At 37.9% G+C, this 23,461-nt stretch overlaps 1 protein-coding gene across 1 annotated transcript in view; it reads right to left on the reverse strand.

The window, feature by feature from the left end:
* The window catches only part of CDH12 (cadherin 12), a 630,395-nt gene that overhangs the window by 245,486 nt on the left and 361,448 nt on the right, over positions 1-23,461 (reverse strand). The window contains exon 2 of the mRNA XM_076330376.1: positions 10,486-10,629. The gene's annotated coding sequence lies outside the window, so the exon portion shown is untranslated. The remainder of the gene's footprint in view (positions 1-10,485; positions 10,630-23,461) is intronic.

Consider the following 23,461-nt stretch of genomic DNA (forward strand, 5'->3'; position numbering starts at 1 on the left):
TGAGATAGCCGCGGTTCAGTTCCCCTGAGGCAGGAGAATGAGAAAAGGCTGTAATTACTGGCTGCCATCGTTAGTGAAAATAAATATACTGCTTCCATATTCAAGACGAAATATATCCTCAATCTCTCGTTTCCCCCCCCCCCCCCCCAATTCCTTAATCCAAACTACAAATGCTTCTGCTTATGGCTATGATAATCCCCAGGGCTAATATCTGACATTAGGGCAATTTGTGATCACAAGCCAATCTCTTGTAAAAGCTTGAGTTGGGTGTTGTCGGGACAGTGATTCATTATTTCCTTAGGCACAGAAAAGGGAACATTATAATAAGAAGCTGTGGAGGGACATGACTCCCAGAAAGCAGTTATACTAGCCTGCTACCCTTGGTCCGCTAAGTGGGGACAAAATGAAAGCAGGAAAATGGTGCTGGGCCATCTTGTCTAGACCGTGCTTTTGCCAAGAAAGTTTGGACCAGATGATCCTTGAGGTCCCTTCCAACCTGGTATTCGATGATTCTATGATTCTTTTGACCTTTATGTTGGGCAGATGGAGTACTTTTCAAATGTTGGGAGGAGAAGCCTCTCTGTGGGCAACATGGGCAGAAAAGGAGACAAACCAAGTTAAATATTAAATGGCAAAGGAATATCGGCAGAGAACAAAAATCATTTCAGTACTGATAAACTTCAATTTGCCCGAGAGAAAAAGCTCAACAAGTGCTGATGCATCACACAAGTAATCACATCCTCACCTAGTCTCAAATGGTCAGAGCTGCTGTACTGTCCAGCACATGACACTTCTTTGGCTTAGCGACCACTCAAAGAAGGAACTTGTCCATTACTCAACATCCTGGCCACCGAATGACACTTCAACCCCAGACATAACAATACAGTAGAAATGAAGATGTAATAACTCTGACACTTTGGCTTTGTTTAGACAGTCCGTGAAACTTCAAAGCTCTCCTGAGTGCTTATCAAACCTACCTGCTCAGTTAGATTTTCTAATTCTATCAATCATATGCAGTGTACCCCACAGCCATACTCTGATCCAGCTTCTGTTGAAGTCAGAGAAGGTTAAATTGATTCTTCATCCAGGTTTGACTGATCTCAATTGTTTTTTGCCCTTTCTGTAAAACAGTTACTTCTGTTGCTGTAGGTTTTTTAACTGTGAGGCAATATACTGAGCAGACTCCACATGGTAAACATGAAATCTATTTTAATGAAATTAAAGCTAGGTTATAGCTTTACTGCAGTAGGGCTGCTTTCACAATACCTTCCATAAAACAGAGTGTATTTTCTAAAAGAGGGATGAATAAGATTACCTGATTATAAATCTCTTGACAATGGTTATCAAATAACATTTAGTTTCACAGAGAGCTTGAGAATTCCAACATACATGTGATTATGTTCTCATATAGAATTATAAAGTCATACTTCAAATGATTATTTAGGATTAGTTTTCCCTTCCTGTGGCTGTGTTTTGTTTCAGTATCTGAGCTATACATTTTTTCATAATAAAGAAATTAAGGATTACTATTTTCATTTCTATTCCTAATTATTTTCAGAATGAAAATAAAGATTTATCTATGTTTTAAAAGTAATTACAGGGAAAAAACTTAATATTGGAAAAGCCCAATGCCTCATTAGATATTTGCAAAGAAACTGAAAACTAGAAGAATAATTTTGATTACTAATACTTTCCTTTTTGACAGGAGATATTTCTCTATTTCCTTGTATTATGTTTTGCCTTATATCCTACTCACAACATTTATCTTGGCATTATGGCGCTCTCTGCCTCTTCAGATGTTTGCCTTCAGGGGTACTGATGCTACTAAAGAACATTAATATCTGCATTAAAAATCACTTATTTTTCCTGACAAGCTATTTAAAACATCACATTTATGCCTTATGAATTGCACTTTAAAAAAAATATCTATATATCACATGAAACCTAGACCCATCTGACCCAAGTTTGTTTCTTTGCAAGCAGTGCAATTTCTGTTTAGGGACATTATTGCTAAAGAGGTATGAAGGAAACATTTTCCAGTACAAATACTATTGCTTACTTTTACTGGGGAGGGGGAAAATATCCTACCAGAAAATTTAGAAGGACTCCTAAAATAGCTAGTTTAACTATGGACATCAGTAATATCAGACCATTATTCTTCAAAAGTGAAATCTGAAAACAAGAAGAGCAGGAAAACCATACAACACCAACCGATACAACTGTCAACACTTGTACGTTTTATAGTTTTGGATGGGACAAAATCTCTAGTTCTGTTTCCTTAATTAAACATTTTTGCACAAGACATACAGACACAAAGTCAGAGGGAGAGAGTCAAAGAATGATATATGCTAAAGTATGCTTTGAAATTATAATAAACTATTTCTCTACCATGGTATTTGTCCACAGAAAACCTAAAGAACAGCTGGTAGAAAGAGAAATGCCTGACACACCTAAACATTGCATTCAAAAATTTTTAGGTAGATCAGTTTGTGTTTTGCCTGGTACAGCCTGCACTGATAGAAACAGCTGAGGTAGGCTGCATGGTAACCAGCTCCATCTGTTCTTTATCAAATAAGTAAGATTATATTGTTAGATTCATTACATCTCAGCTCTTAGTTAAAATCATAATCTATCACTTGGTAGCTGAACAATATGAACCCAGTTCTTACCTAGACTAGGCAGAAGACATGCATATATTTAAAAACAGTTGTGAGAAATTCCATTCAAGAGAAAATTAAAACATAGCATCCTGCCATTTTTACCTGAACTAGCATCCCTATGCATGTAATCACAGAAAGGGCTGTATAGCCACCAGGCAATGCAAAATGAATGGTAATTCAGGATGTTCAGCATCCCCCTTCCCACCCCTCCACAGAACTGTAACAGCAACATTTAGAAATATAGTTAAATGTGTGAGTTTTTTATTTAAAATATTTATGCTCATTGATCACAAATAGGGCAAAAAAATATCATACAGTTATTACAGAAAAACTGTGTTGATTAAAAAAGAGTGACCTTTAGAAAACATTTGCAAAAAATGCCCATTGTTTACTGGAAGATAATGCCCCAGGGAGTCCCACACAGAGTAAAAAAAAAATCTAACCAAATAAATAAACCCACCCAGCTTAAATAACAAGCTTAGAGAAAAATACTTCTACAGGAAAAAAAAAAATTAACTTTACCTATTAAAAATTTCCAGATGCTTGCCCTGATGGCTCTGCTCCATTCTGCCATACATAGTATCTCCTCTACACTCAACCTAGGATTACTTACGTTCTTAGCTGCTGGAACTCAAATATGTCCTTGACTGTTACATTTTGGCTCTCAGGGTGAGAAAGAGTGACAGGTAATTGCTATGTACTACATCTGATGGGTAATTCAGAGTGGGATTGAAGTCCATTGATGGACCTGAATTTAGTTGCTTACATGTTCTGTGCACCAGACAAAGGACATTTCCATTCCAAATAATAATAAAAGAGGGGAGGAGAGGGAAGGAAATGAGGAGGCACGAGGACAAATGCAGAAGAAAGTGATGGTGCCTGAAAACTTCAATCAATTTATATGCAGTGAGGACCAAAAAGGGGACAGAAATCTTTACATTGAATCACAAAACCATTAGAGAGAAGTGATACTCTTCCAAAAGCGTTTTAATTAGCAAGTTCATTTGAGTGTTTTCCTTATCAGCACTTACCTTCTCAACATCACCTCTTAATCTCTGTATTTATCTGACATACGCACTCTTTCAAGCAGGAGCCAGGTATATCACATTTTATCTCTTTATTTATTTTGACGTACGTGCTCCTTCAAGTAGCAGTTCAGAGGTAGAAGGGCCAAATTACCAAAAGATCCATTTTATAGAAAACCTGTGAGTCCCACTGTCTAGGAGGTCAGATTAAAAAAAAAAATGTTTAAAGATGAGAATATGAAACAGCTGTATCCTGGGAGAATTGCTCCTCACATAGAAAAAAGGGGATCTTTATTGAAAGGCACAGGACTTTTTTTTTTCTTCTTTTTCTTTTACCAGTGTAAATCAGGTCTTCTGTAACATCTGTTTAGAGTTACAGTGAGGTAGATCTACACTAGGTAGGTTTACTCCTTGCCCTAAATTATTACTATTTTACACAGAAAAGGAATAAGAAGTGTTACTTGTGACAGGGAATGCAAGTAATTTATATTCCATTTACCATTTTCAAGAGATATAGTTAAATATTTAAAATTATGGTAAACAAGTACCAAGATTATTATTAATATTTTAGGGATAAATGAAAAGACTGTTAACAAGCAAAGATAGAAGTTTCCTAAATGGAAATGAGATGGCTTTTCATTTTGTTGTATAATTAATACTCCAGTTTAATGACTGAAGTATTACTTGAACCTGAAGAGTTTTTACAGAAAGCTTGTTGCAACTAAATTTGAGTGAATTCAGATTGGGTAGAATGGCTTCATCATCTCTAGCAAAAGTATTGAGTAAAAGTCTGCTCAGACTGTTCAAGACAATGGAAATCTAGTAAAGGAATACTAGTTTTTAGTTTTTCTTCATGGTACAAGTATTCTTAGAAAACTGTCATTAAATTGTACTATCTGGTATATTTGTTCCATTTAACAATATTTTATTTGCAGTACTTGTAAAGTTTTTTATTTACAGTTTTTATTTGCAGTATTTTCTTAAACAGGAAAAATTAACCATGGGATAGAGCTTTTTTTTTTTCCTTTTAGATTATATATTGAACTAAATATAAAACAGATATATGAAAGTAACATGCACACACAGAGTCAGTATGCCTGAGGACAGAATGCCAAGAAGGTTATTCTTAATAAATGTACTTTGTGATCTTCATATAGGCTTTTAAGAGTTACTTAAACTGCCATCTCAACTCCATATACAGAAACACTGTGCTATATATATATATAGGGTCCAAGGGGACTGAAGAACATAAGGGAGTAGTAAGGGAACTCAGAACCTAGGTCACCAGTTCGAACCAAGCCCTGTGGGTAGTGGTTGAACTGCATAAACCAAAATCTTCGTGAAATTAATAAATGGACACAGACAACTGTTTAGCAAATGTGTGTCTGCATTTACAATTACATTTAGCACTTGCTGGCAGCCTTCAGAGAACAGCGGCCAAGAACCTATCTAATGCTTATAGACTCTAAATGTCCTAGGTCAAAAAGCTGGATTTTGGGATCAGTGCTGGAGCACATTGTTCATCAAGAAAGGTTAAAAGTCTCATCTGTTTTCTGGAAAAGGAGTGGGTTTGCATCCTATTTACCTTCACTGGAAAAAAAAAAGAATTTCAAATGTTTTCTAACCAAGTCAGCCACAACTGTATTTTGTAAGTATATTTGGTGTGCTGGACATAGTATTAATGCGGTCAGTGAGTAAATGCGTGCATGAAAACAATAATAAATGTGATCTAAATTTGGAAACAAAATCTTCTCATCCAAGTCATTTAACTGAATATTTATCATCTGCTTTGGAGACTGTTCTGAATATACTGTACTGTGGAAGTTGAAGGAAAACATAATTCTGGTGCCTAAATATACAACTTTTAAACTTAAGTGGGAGACAGCACTTTATTGTGAGTTAGATGCTTAGATGCTTTCTTATTTTGAATCTCAGACCTATATGTTTCTTATGAATGTCTCCATAAAGGTTTCCAGTCTAAGCTGTGATTACAGGACTGGGCCATTCAGCACAACAGCACAGAGGTGGACTTCAGCACCCACAGACCCCAAATCACACTCTGCTGGGACACAGGACAGTAAACATAGCTTACATTATACATATGACAACCAATGCAGTCATTGCCTTAAAAAATATTCACAGCTGAGACATCTGCAGGAGAAAGATGCCCCTCCAGCCCCAGAACTGGCTGGTGTACATCAACGAGTCTGATCTTTACAGGAAGACTCTCTTCACCCTCAAAACTAAAGTGATACATTTGACAGAAACTGAACCACAGCTGCTCCTAAAGTAATCTGACCAAGTCTCGTGATACAATATCTTAGCTCCCATCTGGTTGGGAGAAAAAGAAGCCTCTTTAAATGATCCATTGCAAAATTAGCATTGTAAAACATATGTCTTTGACTTCTGCTAAATACCAAGTCCAGTAATAAATATGGTGATGTAGGTTTGTATTTTACTTTGATATAGAAAATATCTACATGAAAGATTTTTTTTTTTTTCCCCTCAAGCTAACAGGCTTGAAGGTTCAACAAGAAAGCAGACTGAAGCTTTCACCCTCTCAAAATACCACCAAAGCTTCAAAGCTTTGCTACAAAATTATTGCCTCAACAAATATTCATCCAGTAACAGATGCCAAACTCAATGCCTTCAATGAGTTACATCTCTGCAAAACAAGTGGACCTTAGTGAAAGTTTCTATTAATACAAAGGAAGATAAGGTTTGAAACTCATTCTTTAATATGGTGCATCTATGACAAAGAGCAATGAAAAAAGAAGCCAGGAAAAAGTGGTAGCAAACACTACATTTGCCTCTAAATCAACTAATTATGAGTGTGAGAAGTCATTCAGAAAGTGCAACTTTCACAGTGACTTGAAAATAACAGCCCCTGAAAATATGCTGAAAACTTACATATTTGCAAGCATATATATAAATATTTACACTGCGATATATGTTTGTTTTTAACTGTAAGGTATGTTTTTGCAAGAACAATGACATCCTGAGGTATCTGAGTTAAACCTTGCAGAGCTTTGTTTCCGTGAACCAGTTAAGAGCACGCAATTTCTGCGGTGTAGACACACACAGAGACTCCATAGCTGGAAACAGAACTGGCTCTTACTGTGCTAGCTACTTACTGTACACTGAGATACAGCCCCTGACACAAAGAGTGTACAATCTAAAACAATTAAAAATACAGAAAAAGGGGATAAAGAGATGGTAGAGTGTTGGAGCACATATATCCCATTCATGTGAGTACTGGAGTGTTTTCAGAGGGGTTTTCTGTTTCAATTAAAAAGAAAAAATTACACAGGTGGACCAAGTGAGAAAAGTGATGTCCTCGTAGAATCAAAGGAAGGAAGAGAATGGATGTGAAAGTGATGAAGCATTAAATCATGGTAGGTGAAGAAAAGTAAAAGGAAAGAAAGAAGGAGAAGGAGAATGCTAAGAGGAACAGAATGAAAAGAAACACAAATGATTAGGAAGAAAAAGAAGCTATACAAAGAGGAAGGTGCTACCCAGAGGTGCAAGAGTAAGTGCCCAGGAAACAGACTATGAAAATAACAGAAGGAGCAGGGATAACAAGAGTCTGGTGGGACACAATGGTTTTGCTAGGAAAGCTGATGTTAGTTCTCCAACGCATGTTAATAACACAGGGCTTGAAAAGCCTCCCCTTCTGGTAAAGCAAATTCCCATATATCTTTGAGAAAGGAAAGTGGGGAAACTCATTAACCCCTGAAGCTTATTCTATCTCACTCTCACCCTAGCCTCTTGAAATGACATAATATATCTCTTTACGTTACATTATCTGGATTATTAACTATAGTCGTTAACAGTTGTTTTCTTTTTCATATATCATTATCACTGTTTTAGCAGGACTGTTCCTTGCTGCTCTATGGTTGGTTTTATGTCAGCTTTCAGAGAGCTCCTTTTGCTTTACCCCTTTCCAAACCTCAATTTAATAAATTTCCTTAAAAAGCTCCTAAACCATTAAAGCATTAGCATCAAACACTAATTTTCAATGGAGTTAGGCCAGATAGCAATCATATTCTTCTGTCAGTAATAAGGAGACGTAGCTTGAGGCAAAAAAAATTAACACTGGCCTTATTCAAAGAACTTGAAATATCTGAAATAAAGTTGAACTCTGCATACAGCTATATATTTAATACTATTTGGTATAGCATTAAAGTAAAAAAAAAGGTCCAAGAAAGGGAACTAGGCTATACTGACGTTTTCCACTGCCTTCCTGTGTAATCTGTGTTCCTATGTTTACCAAGTCTGAAAAGCTTCAGTGAATCAGATGCCCCAAATTATTTGTTTAATGAGGAATGATATTTCCCATATTGCTGAGGTCACTTTTAGAATGTCACTATGTATGAACAAGCCCACAATCCACCAATGGAAAAGATCAGAAAATAATTATAGCATTGTTGTCTATTTTTATCAAAACATGAGGAAAACCAGCATTTCCCCACGTTTGGTGAATAGTCATCTCATACAACCTCTGAGGCTAGCATACCGGAAAATAAGTGCTCTTCACTTAGAAGCAGATAGAACATCTGATCTTGTAAAATAATAATAGAGATGTAAGTGCATTTGTAAGACTTGTTTAGAAACCCACAGACACACTGCCATGAAAGCGTGATTTATTTATTTTTTATTTACAGCAACAGCTTTGTGAGACAAAAGGGGAACAGAGCCATCATGTCAAACAATGTTTGTAGTCAGTCCTTGTGAAAGACTGAAACAGAAGTTCCTGCAATTCATGTGTAACCTGGATGTCTGCGACTGCATAGGAATTGTTTACACTAGAAATTTTTCCATGCAGTGCATTAAGTTATTGTCTTTCAATTTTTTAAATGAATACTCTGACATATATTAACGAGTACTAATTATGCTGAGAAACCTTTGATTATTCATGAAAGAAAAAAAGTGGAGACGATATAATGGAAGTTGATTTGTGCATTCAAATATTGCTACCCTGGTCAAGACTTGCATCCCTGGGTGGAAGAAGCACAAAACTTAGTAAATGTCATATTAATGTAACATGAAAAAAGAAGTGAGCCATATGCTACACCAAAATGAGGATCAGTGCCTGTAACTACTTCCAAAACCAACTTCCTTTCCAAGAAAACAGTGGACATATTGAGTCACCATTATAAAAAACATTACTTTCAGAAATCATTTTCAAGAAGGAGAATATACTGATGGACAGTTAAAACTGTCAGTATTCTTAGTACATTCCCTCAAAACCTCAGGTCATTTTCCTATATGGTTATGGTTTTGTGAGAAAGACAACTTGTTTTTTCTCACTGAAAAAGCTAATGGAGTAAGTAACAAACCTGCAGGTAACCAACATTTCCTTGAATAGTTTGGGGTTTTTTTTTGTGGGGGTGGAGGGGAGGAGTGGAGCGGGCAGGGGCTTGGGAGGTATTTTGCATGAAAAATATCTCCATATTGAGTAGCTGAGCTTTTAATGCAAGATATAGTGCTATGAATTGTATTACCAACATTGGATGATAACCAGCGATACAGATATTTAATGACAGTAAACAGTATTGGCTGAAAAAAGCAGTGCAATTAATTCACACTTTAAACTGCCTAGGAGTTATACATCTGTTTAAGACAGCAAGATTTGAAATCAATTAACTTTCCATTGATCTTTTCTCCATATTATGACAGATTTTTAAACACAGTGTGTTAATTTTTGTCGGCAACAGAAAGAACATGGACATGTTTAATACAACAGATCTTAATTTGGTCCCTTACAGTATTAAAAAGTTTGGGCTGTTTACTAGCTCCTTAATTACGTCCCCTGACAGCATAGCTGTTATGTGTGGACTTGACTGAGACTATCAAATTCAGTTCACTTTAGACATTTTAGGGTGGATACGCTATAGGTACACCAGGTCATCTAACTAACTCCAGGCTGCGTAAGCATCTCTGACTTTTTCTTGTTAATCGTTTAATCTTTCAAGACAGCCTCCCTCATCTACTCTCTCTTTTTTTCTTTCCAGATAAAGATCTTCAATCATCAGGCTATTTCTTTTGATATGACACACTTTCTATCACCCCATGAAAAATACGTCCTCTCCCTCTTCAATCAGACACTACTTCCCTCCCCCACTCCAAGCAACTACCAGTTTAATTTTCTGGCCACTCACATTGAACCAACACCCCCACTCACCCTTATTCCCCCCCAAAACTGCTAATCCTGTGAAAGCAACTATCCAAACCTCACCAGCCTCTGAGTATAACATTACACAAGCTAGTCACAGCCCTCAGTCTGATGGTAACCTGGAAAGCTGCATGCATATTCTTGACTCACATTTCAAAAATCCCTTTCTGTCTCGTTTAAATGCCATGGGACTTTGAAGCCTTGCGTCTACGAGTTCCTGCTTGCGAAGGAACGACACTTTTTATTCAGAATGAAGTTTTACCATAATGTACTTTTGCTTTCCAGCCGCTGTGCTTCTCCAAATAAAGGTACTAAGCACAAAGGGGGAAAGTGCGCTTGCCTTTCCTCCTCCCTTCTCACACCCCTGCACGTTACCAACATTTTATTTTCAAGCTTCAGAGAACCACCGAATCGGAAATAACTGCAGCCATTCATAAGAAGCTGCTTAAAACCTGAATCCCTCCAGAGAGGAGTTCCAGGCTGGGACACTTGCCTCTGCCCCCAGCCCACTCCTGACACTCGGTGCAGGCTCCCTTGCTGCAGTGCAGGCTGTCAGTTTACTCAGTTTGAACTTTCAATGCAGAAATTCGGCATGATGCAGTCAGCCAGATAAAGCAGCACTTACCTTAATTGAAATCTTTTCTCTGGTAAAGCTGGAGCATCAGTCAAATCAACAGTGATTTGGGTGTAATCTAAGTTTCAATCAACACCCTCCGGATAGCTGCATACTGCTCTGCCTTTTTTTCGTTGATGTTGAACTCTTCACTGTCTAAAGGAGAGAGAGAGAAAGATAAGCTGAAATCCTCAGAGGCTCCTAGGGAGTGAGAGAAGAGGCACCAAAGCAATGTTTCTTAACATGAGATTCTCAGCAAGCGTGCTCAGGTCTGGAAGATCGTGTAACTGCTGTGATAGGCTCCTGTCATGTCCCCTGAGCCGTGAGATGATCATTGACCTGATTAGCTCTGAACACTCCCTACATGCAGAGAAAGCACTGAGAGGATTGGTGGGTCGCAAGGGAATTGGGAAAGGCACCAGGGCCACTTGGGAATCTTCATTCTTCCAGACTAATGGTTGTGCTGCAGCTGAGGCTGTAATTTGTGAGGAGGTTATGCACAATGTTAACCATCTGAGGACTTAAACAAATGTGCTTTTGCATGCTGTTTCTCAAGGTACACCAGCATTCAACACAGGGTAGAGCTGAGTAATTAGAGGCTGATGTAGCCGTTTTGTAATACAAGGCTCACTGTATGAGATGTTCTGTAAACTGAGAGATAAAGTGGATTCATACATTTGTCTCTGACCCTGGAGACAATAGCAGTTAATGGGTAGAATAAGTGAAATTAGCATGGTGGGCTCATGTTAGCCCCCAGATGGCAATCAATCACCATGGAAAGAAAAAGAAAAGAACAACAAAACCCAAACAGACTAGAATTATTTAACAAGTCTATGTGGCAATTTAAATAAAATGTAGAGAAAAAATGCCAAATTAGTACAGAAAGGACTCTTCAACACAGAGATAAATTCAGTAGCAAAGCACAACAGTACAAGTTCTCTTCTATGCTTGCAGTACAGGGAAAAAAAAACAAGGAATGCATTTAAAGGACCTAATTTGCCTTTCACTTATACTGATTCAAATAAATCTATTAAGATAACAGTTTAAATTTAGATGGGGGAAAAAAAAAGCAGAGTGAAAGAAGAATGAAGTGTATTTGTTACCTGTTTTTGATTCTAGGGTATCACAGAAACTAGATTTTTGTGTACCAAATATTCAGGCTTATGTGGTCAACTGAGTTCAGCCAAAGTATGTCAACTTTTATGACTATCCTCATCTGCTATTTTCCTGCTTCTTGGATGACAATTATGGCACTAGCCAGTTGACTCAATTTTCCATTCAGATTTATCCATGGAAACACCGGTTTGTGACTAAGAGAGGAGTTCACAGAATAACATATTTAGTAATGGTGGTCTGATGCACCAATATAAAATGGATAAAATTTTATTTTGATAATAACTAAAGAAGAAGATTTGGAACTTATAGTAGCAATGTTAGTTCATATGTAGTTATTGTAAATTACTCTATGAATGCTGAAAAAAAGATAAACATAAACATATATGAAATTCTTAATCACATTAATTTACTTTGGGTCTGTTTTTATCCATTTTCAGGTAAATTAGTATAATCGTATTTTAGTAGGATAAGCAGTCAAGAAAGCAATTTTTAAGTTGTTAAGCAAATGGCATAGGAAATGGATTATGTATTTACTTTCTGCAGGCATTCCCATCAGAAATCCTATTATTACATAGAAAAGAGTATCATGTGACTTAGATCACTCAGCAGTAACCAGGAAAGTTTGAATCTCCAATTTATTTAGCAAGACACAAAAGACAATGATTTCTCACCCTCACTGCAGTCACCCTAACTGTAATGACTGAGAAACAGGCAATAAACCCCATGTTCCCACTACACAGACAGTAGGAAGAGACCAACTTTTCTATCCTAACAGTGGTAGCTATATAATTTTCATGATCCTCCTCTGGAAGTGCCTCTCTCTTCCCACCGATCAAAAGCTCCTCCATGTGCAACATCTGGATTATAAGATTGTCTTTGGCAATATTTCATATTCAGACAGCAAATTTTTTAGAACATAGGTTATCTTTTAATATGATTTACAGAATGTCTATCACCCAGGGATTCCCATTTCACCTGGGACTAATGGTAACAAAATAATAATTAATCAAATAAGAAGGCTTTTACATGCATGAATATGAAATATAAACACATTCCTGAGCTTGAATAAATGGGTTTCATGTGTCAAGACTAAGGTGATTTGCTGCTACAACCCTCACTGAAAAAGAGGTTGCTTTCCTTACCCATAAATTCATACCACAGAATGGGCAGCAAGTCATCCCAACACTTATGATCTTATCTGTTCTGATATGGCATGAAACAGGTAATCCACAGACATACTGTATTATTTATGATTTCAACTACAATGAAAGAAATTAAATATGAAAAAGACCTTATTAAGACAATTTCTTTGCCCTTCCTGAAAGCTTCCAATTTCAGGTTTCTTGCTGTTTTGTTTAGTTGAGTCCTGTCTCTCACCAGCCCTGGAATTTTCAACACTTCTCTTAAACTACTGTTCCACAACCTAAGAGTTCTCCATGTCAGGAACACTTTTCCTGTTACTAGCCCCTTTTCAAATCTCTTTCAGTAGTTTTATAATAAAATATCCACTCATAATATAAATTGTAATCCTTCTCACTTAATGTTCTGATTGTCTTTTTAAGGTTTAAAAGTCAACATTCATTAGAAGTTCATAGTACCTAACTGAATTATTTTAATTGTTTCTTACCACAAGTAAAGGTCTGAAAAAGAAAACAGCGGGTCCAGAAAAGGAACTCAACTTTGAAGTGACAAAATTTGAAGTGACAACATGAGTTAAGTTTGTGCAGAAACAATTGGGACTCACTGTTGACTTGGACAATTGGGTAAGAAACTGTTATTTTAAATTCAGTGTTAACAAAAGGAAACAATAATTTAAATCACTCATAAATCTTGCTGCAGTCTAAATAACAGAAGCGAAGTCAGTTGTCTTGGGTCCTATTCCCAATCCTAAATATAACTTAAAATTTTGAATTCAGTTCCTATCAGTCATGTAAATAAATGGACAGAGGTTTTTCAAAGCAAGGAGATCAAAAAAGTAATATGTCTTCAATAGGAGATAATATAATCACTTATATAGATTAAAAAAAATCTAAAATTCTAAAAAAAACCCCTTCGTGGCTCATCATTCTTATACAAAGGGGACAGTACATTAAACCAGTAAAAAAAAAAGGGGGGGGGGGGAATAATTAAGGAATAATTTTCTATGAGATCCATAATTAACCTCTTGAATTCACTGCCACAAGCCATGACTGTAGCAAAGAATTAAAATATACATGTGTGAGAAAATTTAAAAATCACAACAGGATTTAAAATATACACAAGAAAAATTTTCTTGTTTCAGGACTGTTCCTCGATGAAAAATAAAAATAATACCTCATGGGTAAGACAAGATACTAATCATGAGAAAAAATCCTCTACCAACTAATATCATTTAGTAGTAAAATTTAGAAGACCTTTACAATATCATTGCATAAGCCATGGTATTTTTACTGTCAAAGGTCATTAGATACTCATGCTTCATTAAAAGTTGGGGTATATTTTAACAGATGAATAGCATTTTTTTAGAAGAGCTGTATTTCCCAAATTGGTCATTTGAATAGACTGAATGCCAAAATAAATACAGAAAACTATACTAGTGTAAGTTTTTTAATATTCATGTAAAGATTTTCAGTTCAGAGACACAAACTACTGCAGCGCAATATTTCACTAGGCATCAACGTAAATTCGATACAGAATAAAAGGCCATAGAAGAACAGTAAGAAAAGTGATGGAATCACCTACATGCTAATATATTCATGACTTTTCCGCTGGCCCAAATCACACATACAGTCAGTTGCCCCAGCTCTGCTGATGCTCAGGAACTCAATGAACTAGAAGTGTATCATGTCTATACCCATAGCTTCAACATACAGAATTATGCTTTTTCCACAGTTAAAAAGATCCTTTGCTATGAAAAAGATACACTATACAAGATGTACTGAGAGTGTCAATTTGCTCAGTAATCTCTTCTTTTTTAATAAGTAATTAACAAAAAGAGGTATTGTCTGCTTCATTTTGGCTGGAAAAACAGTAACTAGAAATCAGATGTGGGAATATTCTAGGATAGCAGCAAAACCAGGAGAATAAAAGACTTTCTAGAAGAGACTGAGTAAAACCATCTTTATCCTTCATCTCTCCAGAGAAAAACATATAAATAATAAACCACTTAAACACATTAAAAATGCTTTGAAGAAAAAGAAAAACATTTGAACCATTTGAACTTTCACAATCATCAGATTTTCTGCATTTTGGCAACCATTTTTTCCCAATGGCAGCCAGGGACAACCAGACTAGATAACTCTCAGTAGCACCTGACAATTGCCATGCATTTTAGCACTGAAATTTTACTCTCATCCTCATTAATTTCAAAAGCACAAACTGAGCAGGTTCAACTCCAAATTCTCATCTGGCTTACATCGGCATAGCTGCATTGATTTAAGTGGAACTGTACAGCAGATTTATAATTTAGTGAGATCTCGTGTAAAAGCAATACAATTTGTCATCGATGAATATTACACTGGATTTCAAAGGTCAACCTTCCCGCAACATCATCCAATATTTTATTTTTGATATGGATCATTTTTTCCCAAACTTTCTGGCCACAGTGAGTACAGGCAACACAGGAAATTTGTTTGCATCTAACAAAAAGTGTAATCTTGAACATTCAGCGTTTTAGTTCAACACCTTGTTCAACAGGGTCTTGATGTTAAGATGTGATCTGGATGGAAGGAAACAGCTGAATACTAGCCATAGTCAGTGGAAAACTGCTCACTTCATCAGGCTTCTCCTTCTGGTAGCTCTAGGGGCTCAGACAAATTCAAAGTGCTCTTGCTCTTATCTGACCACTGTTCTCACTGCCAGTTTAGCAATAGTAATCATTATCATTCTTTTTACTTAGGCCAAACTTCCAAAGATAAGGAAAGTAGTACAGCATATTGCTTTAAGACATTTCTGATTATGTTATGCAATGTACAGTTTGAGCTTCATTGTGCACTTTTACTAAGCTAGGGTGGTAGACTGGGACATTTCAATGTGAGTGTTCTCTGTTTCCTTGGAGGCATCCCCACAACGCTGGAGATCTTTAGGAGGCACAGGTAACCCTGGATTTAAGTGAAGGTCCACAAAATGCATAAAGTAACAAATGTAAGTTTTGGAGCATCCTAATACCACAGTAGAACAGTTCCAAAAGCGTAATGACAGTGGGCTGGCTGGTGGTGACTAAGTACACCATGATTCAGTTCTGGAAGGTATTAAAGAACATTGTTCTTCCCAAGAGTAGGGAACTTATGCGTAGAGAAGGTACAGAGCCCTGTGAGTGAAACAAAACTTGGAAGGACAATGTTTTTAAGAATGTACTTATATCTGGTAAAGAGAAAATGGAAATAAAGGTAGAAAGGTAGATGTGAAATGGAAACAGGCCACCACTGTTTTGATTATGCCCTTCAGTTTTACTACCGTCTGAGAAAAAACCAACTTTGTATCACAAAGGAATATAGTTCATGTTCAAGCACCAAATGAATTATCGTTGTCCATAATTATAAAGAAAGAAACAGAATGGACAATTATTTGAATAAGATATGTGCCTGCAATACTATTTATTTACAGATATGTATTATAAAGGCAGTTTTGTTAAAACATGGAATCCAAATTCTGTTCAGTCTGTTTGGTATGCCTTTCTGTATTAACTGAGAACCTCAGGACTACTAGAATGTACTCTACAGGACAGAGGGAATTTTATATCTGAAGTTAGTTTATCTCTGCTGAAAATTTCTGTCAGCAATACATCTGTACAGTTCAACTGAAAACAAGTTACACAGCTGTAACGAAGGGCATGGTTTTGTAGCAAAGTGTGACATGTAATTTCTGGTCTGGGTCTCCTTTTTGCTGGGGGCTACAGACCTCCTTTAGGCATAACAGAAAAAGCAGGAGCACCCTGCAAGTTGCACCACAGGAGCAGTGTGGGAGACAGAATGACTCAGGGACATCCTTTCTAAAGCACAATTCCTCCCTCACATCCTTCTTGTTCAGGTGAAGGGAACAGTGTGATTTGTGGTATGACCTGTCTCAGCAGCAATTTACAACAACTTCCCAGTAAAATCTCTGTCTGCTCACTCCCTTTTGCCATCCACTTGCTTTAGCGTGCAGGGACAGGGGAGAGAGGATAGTGCAGAAAGTAGTGCGCAGGGATGCAATATACTGCTTGTAACCACATAAATATCTTATACCTATCCATTAGCCTCCATGTTCCCATCTGTCTGAATAAGGAGAGGTTGCTTGTCCCCTTGAAGGGGACAAAACTGAACTGCAATTTAGTCTTGGGATTCTCCCTGGCATTTTTATAGCTGAAGCCTGCTCTGCTACTTACTCAGACTAATACTATAAATCTAACACACTTTAAGGGCCACATTTTTGGTGTCATAAACCATCATATCTGTCCATTTTTCAGGGGAACCACAGGGCTTTTCTAATACCTAGAGAAAATCAGGTCTTAGGAGGTGACATCTCTGCCTGAGATTGTTCAGACATATTGGTTTCTAGAAAAGCTCAGAAAAATATAGTAACAAATAATAAACATTAATTAAACCAAACTTTCCAGCAATCCTAATTTGCATGTCTCTGAATAGTTTTTAGTCTTCTAACTTTGGGGAATTTGGTTTTGTTTCTTTTTTTGTTTGTTCTGTTTTGTTGTTCATTTTTAATTTTACCCTTGACTGTTTTTCCTTACATGATGCCTCTCCTCTTTTTCAGTTTGTCCATTTCAGAGTCATCTTTTAATCTGTTTTAAATTCTTCAAGAAATCTGTTTTTTTCTTTAAGTTATTTTAATGTACTTGTTCTCTAGTTATATGAAATGTCCTGTTTCTTACCTTAATCTGCTCTCTTTCCACTTACTCATTCCTTATTAATATTTCTTCCTACACAATTCCAGTACCACAAGCACTTCCAATCTTCTCCAAGGATTGTTTTCCTCATGTTTCTTAACATTCCCCCTTCCTTGTGTTTTTGTTCTCTTTTTTTGGCAGTCTTAGAAGGAAAGGTATCCTTCTGCCTTTTCTGGCACTGTTAGAATGGATTGGTATAGAAGAAGAAAATAGAGGGAGAATAACAGCTGCATTTTTTCCATGTACACGTTAAAAATTCTTATGTAGGAAAAGGAATGAAGTGTTGACAAAATTGCTTTTAGCATCACATTCCCTCAACTACTGTTCAGGAGGAGCTGGAAATGCTGTAAAGCAGCATGACTGGAAAGTTTTTAATTCCTAGTTCTCTCTTGTTCTTCATGGTCTGAAGCAAGTTTTCTCTCAGATAACAGACACCAGCCCCTTGGCTGTAAAGGACAACTTCCTTCTGTACAGCAAACAGGCAAGAAGGCTGGACTATACTATAGAGAGTACCTGTAACATTATTTTGATGCCAAGCTCTGAAAGAATAGGCTGGTGGTAACAGTGTCCAGTAAGACAAGCTCTCATTTGGGGTCAGCACTCTCCCTTCATGTGTGACCATGCTGGTTAGCACTTAGGCTAGATTCTGCTGTGGGAATACTCAAGCTACACTACGCCAAGCTGATGGTGGACAGGAGGGTAAGGCAGTCCCTCATCCCAGCCTTCTGAGCAGTGCAGAATTTTCTGAGCCTTTCAGGCATGTAAGTAATTTAGTTCTTTCCATGTGCCTAATGGCAAGACCATTACTCCCAAAAGCATTGTACTGCATCCAAGTGTCTAATAAGTTAAGTGGCTTTCATGACGTAAAGAAGCTGAACTGTGTAATGTATATAGATCTTATTTTGGGATACCAAGGAACATGAAGATTTCAATCTAGTACAGAGACATGGACACTGATCAGCAGGGCCTAACCCTGTGGAGTTTTCTTCTTGTTTGTAGCACTCACATCATTAACCCTTCCATTGCCCTCCTATTACAGACAGCACGCTACATATTACTACCCCACTTCTTTGCTTATCTGTAGTCTATTACAAAATTCTGAACAAAGTGATTGCTTCCTTCTGCACAGCTGCATGTTATTCCTCATCCACCTGTTTTTGGTTCTGTCCTGCACTTCAGAAACATCAGTTTCATGGGCCTTTGTGATTATCAGGTTTTCTAAGATTTTCCCTTAGATGATCAGCAGAGATACAAGAATGAAAAGGCAATAATATACAAAACTGTCTTCTTAATTGTTCCATCTTGTAGTCATTATTTCCAATTGGATCTATTAATACCAACATTTTAAAAGCTCAGAAGACACAGAATCAGATCATGATATGAAAAGTGACACTCAGTTCTAGCCAGCAGGAAACTGAAGGGGGCAGGAGGAGAACGGAGAAAAAAACCTGCCTCCTTAGCTCAGGCAGCCCAAGCAAAAGACATGTCTCAGTTGCAGCCCCTTCACTCAGGAAAGCAGAGGCAATGGTCCAGCAACATAAACTTGGGCATCTTATCCCACAGAGGGAATAAAGAAGTAGCATCTTAAACTCTACTTCACTGCAGCTTGCTGCCAAAAAACAGTGCAGAGCATGTGGAACAGAGTTTCTTTAATATCATCTTGCTGTGGAAACATGTTGGAAGAGAACATGCTTCCACAAAGTAGTCACCCTTTATCCCTTTTTAAGACGACATGGTTTGAGACAGTTGGCTAAGTGATACAATTTGGCCTCCAGTAGTTAAACTGAATAGGATTCTCTAGCCACAGAAGACGGATGAATCATATGATACATTAAAAAAAAAAAGTTCAGGTTAATAATTATATCTTTTCTAGACAGGAAGTATCATTATGTGATCATACTCATTTTGGGCCATTAGCCTCTCTTTCCTCTTTTTTCTGAATATGGAGGAATGAAAGATGGCTTAATCATAGCATTAGGAAATTACCTCCCTTTTGGAGAGGGGTGGAGAAGATGGTCTTATAATCACAATACGAAGTTGAGACTGTAGGATATTACCTTAAAATATTTATTCTCAGTTACTCTCTCAGTTCCATTTGCATCTGTAATAAGTATCATGTTTAAAAGACACTCACGTATATGGAATGAGTGTAGAAGAATTTGGAAACTGGAAGGTACAGGACTCGCTTCCTAACTTCACAGAGTTGCATTTTCTCTCGTGGTTGCAAGTTGTGATTCCTGATTGATGTGAAAATGTGTAATATTAACATTGTCTGTTAAGAAATGTAAACGCTACATACTCATTCATGTTAATTTGTCTCTTTACAAGTACAGCCAACTAGCGTGTGTGCAGCTATCTCCAGAACCATCTACACTGAATTTTAATCAGAGTTTGCAGAAACCCTGTATCTTTTTTTTTCCCTATTCATGAAGGCACTTCTGAGAATAATAATTACACTACTTAGCCTTTATCTAGTGCTTCTCATCTTTCAAGTGCTTCACAAATATTAATTCACTAATTAATCATCCCAACAACTCAGATTACTCCCATTTTACAGATGGAGAAGCATTAGCAAAGAGGGCAAGTGATCTGCCTGAGGCCATGGAGAGTAGAGACAGGGGAGAGGACTAAGGGGAAAGACGCTTACAACTAGAAAGAAATGGAGGCAGATGGGACAATTATGGTGATGGTTCAGCAAATAATTATAAGATTCCAGTGAAGAATTTAACACACCACCGGAGGGCAGGCAGTGCTAGCCCTAACGTGTATTATACAGTCACTCAGTATGCCAAAGGATCCACAAATAAAAAAATGGAACTGACAAATAAAATGTATTGTACACGTCCACAATTTCTTTTTAAAAAAAACACAGTCTGTTCTTAGATACTGGTAAAATCTTAAAAGTAATCATGAGCACAAAACTGAGGTCAGGAAACTGGAAAATTCTAATTTATTGGGCATCTTGTTTGATGTAGGGCTGTCTGTACTCAAAATTGGATCAACTAAATGCAAAGACTGCCCGATACTAGTGGCATAAATTCAGTTAGGATTTTTATGCCTGGTTCATTTTGCATCTAGGCAGGCTGATCTATAAGACTAGATCTAGATCTCAGATTTAGTTCAAACTGTATGTAACAAAACAGACTTGCCTCTTAAACCTTGCCTTTCTGCTTTCCAAATAACCTGTTTAATCCTCTAATTATCCCACTTCCTTGGGGTTTTTTTTAGTTTTACAGTAAAAACTTCCTTTTAATCCAGATGCGGCAGCTTCATCTTGTGTTCCCTTTCTTCAACATATTTCAGCTCTAAAAGGAAGATACAGATTTTATTTACAGGTGTCCAGAATTATATTTGGAGGCTGCCTGAGCAGGGATGGAGCTCAGAAGAGCTGGTTATAGAAACTTAATTACTGTTTTGGAAACTGTCTTGGTTTCGGCAGGGATAGAGTTAATTTCCTTCTTAGTAACTGGTACAGTGCTGTGTTTTGGATTTAGGATGAGAATAATGTTGATAACACACCGATGTTTTAGCTGTTGCTAAGCAGTGCTTACACTAGTCAAGGACTCTTCAGCTCCCCATGCTCTACCGACTGAGAAGGCTGGAGGTGCACAAGAAGCTGGGAGGGGGCACAGCCAGGACAGCTGACCCAAACTGGCCAAAGGGACATTCCATACCATGTGACGTCATGCTCAGTACATAAACTGGGGAAAGCTGGCTGGGGGGGCCGCTGCTTGGGGACTGGCTGGGCATCGGTCGACGGGTGGTGAGCAATTGCATTGTGCATCACTTGCTTTGTATATTATTATTATTATTATTATTTTATTATTATTATATTTCAATTATTAAACTGTTTTTATCTGAATCTACGAGTTTTTCTCACTTCTACTCTTCCAATTCTCTCCCCCATCCCACCGGGGAGGCGGGGAGTGAGTGAGTGGCTGTGTGGTGCTCAGTTGCTGGTTGAGGTTAAACCACAACAGAAACCAAGTTCTTTTAAACAATTATTATTATGTATTTATTTATTTATTTTACCTAAATCTGTGTCAAAAACTAGGCAGTGCTATGCAGTTCAATGCTGTAAGTTAAATGAGTAGTTGTCAAGGTAAGGTATATACTGGTTCTTAGATGTTGAGACCTACAAGTAAACTAGTTTTATATAGAATCATAGAATCATAGAATCATTGAGGTTGGAAAAGATCTCTAAGATCATCGAGTCCAACCGTCAACCCAACACCACCATGCCCACTAAACCATGTCCCTAAGTGCCTCATCTACTCGTCTTTTAAATACCTTCAGGGATGGGGACTCAACCACTTCCCTGGGCAGCCTGTCCCAATGCTTGACAGCCCTCTCGGTGAAGAAATTTTTCCTTACATCCAATCTAAACCTCCCCTGCCGCAACTTGAGGCCATTTCCTCTCGTCCTATCGCTTGTTACTTGGGAGAAGAAACCGACACCCACCTCGCTACAACCTCCTTTCAGGTAGCTGTAGAGAGCGATGAGGTCTCCCCTCAGCCTCCTTTTCTCCAGGCTAAACAACCCCAGTTCCCTCAGCCGCTCCTCATAAGACTTGTTCTCCAGACCCCTCACCAGCCTCGTTGCCCTTCTCTGCACACGCTCCAGCACCTCAATGTCCTTCTTGTAGTGAGGGGCCCAAAACTGAACACAGTATTCGAGGTGCGGCCTCACCAGGGCCGAGTACAGGGGCACGATCACTTCCCTACTTCTGCTGGCCACGCTATTTCTGATACAGGCCAGGATGCCATTGGCCTTCTTGGCCGCCTGGGCACACTGCCGGCTCATGTTCAGCCAGCTGTCAACCATCACCCCCAGGTCCTTTTCCACCGGGCAGCTTTCCAGCCACTCTTCCCCAAGCCTGTAGCGCTGCATGGGGTTGTTGTGGCTGAAGTGCAGGACCCAGCACTTGGCCTTGTTGAACCTCATACAATTGGTCTGGGCCCATCGATCCAGCCTGTCCAGGTCCCTCTGCAGAGCCTTCCTACCCTCGAGCAGATCAACACTCCCGCCCAACTTGGTGTCGTCTGCAAACTTACTGAGGGTGCACTCAATCCCCTCATCCAGATCATCGATAAAGATATTAAACAAGACCGGCCCCAAAACTGAGCCCTGGGGAACACCGCTCGTGACCGGCCGCCAACTGGATTTGACTCCATTCACCACAACTCTTTGGGCCTGGCCGTCCAGCCAGTTTTTGACCCAGTGCAGAGTACACCTGTCTAAGCCGTGAGCCGCCAGCTTCTCTAGGAGGATGCTGTGGGATTATCTGCTCAATATCTGCTCATCTTTAATTAAAATTTGCTAATACAATCTGAATGTTGCTGATGCTAATATTTTGAAGTACTTAAGGTTATTCTAGGCTAAGCAGGGAAGTTTCAGTTTTCTTCTTCTAGCACTCTTTATGTTTGCATAGGCTTTAGCTTTGTATTCTTCAACCAGGAAATGGTATGTAATTATTTTGGATGTCTTCTTTTATTGCTTAATTAAAACTATAGAAAATGGCATAAAGTAAACTCCCTCTATCACACTGACATTTGCACAGCAGCACATTTGCAATCAACCGAAAGCATATTTGTCCTATGTCATTAATGATATAAAAGATACAAATTATTTATGATGATATTAATAATAAAATATTAATTTGTTGAAGAAAACACTGTATTAATAATAAATAATCCTGATCTCCATGAAGATGATACCAGGATGAAATTGCTTTAATTTGGTTTAGAAAATAATTAAATACAGACTTACACTCATAGAAAAGAACTCTACTGCCTTGTAAACAGTGGTAAAATACATGTCTTGGAATAACCTCTAAGTAATCACCTGCATAAGAAGTGTGTTGTAATAATGTGTCGTGGTTTAACCTCAGCCGGCAACTGAGCACCACTCAGCCACTCACTCACTCTCCCCACCCCCGTGGGATGGGGGAGAGATTTGGAAGACCACAAGTGAGAATAACTCGTGGGTTGAGATAAAAACAGTTTAATAATT

This window comes from Aptenodytes patagonicus, chromosome 2, assembly GCF_965638725.1.
Source record: "Aptenodytes patagonicus chromosome 2, bAptPat1.pri.cur, whole genome shotgun sequence".
In the NCBI taxonomy this organism is placed as follows: Eukaryota; Metazoa; Chordata; class Aves; order Sphenisciformes; family Spheniscidae; genus Aptenodytes; species Aptenodytes patagonicus.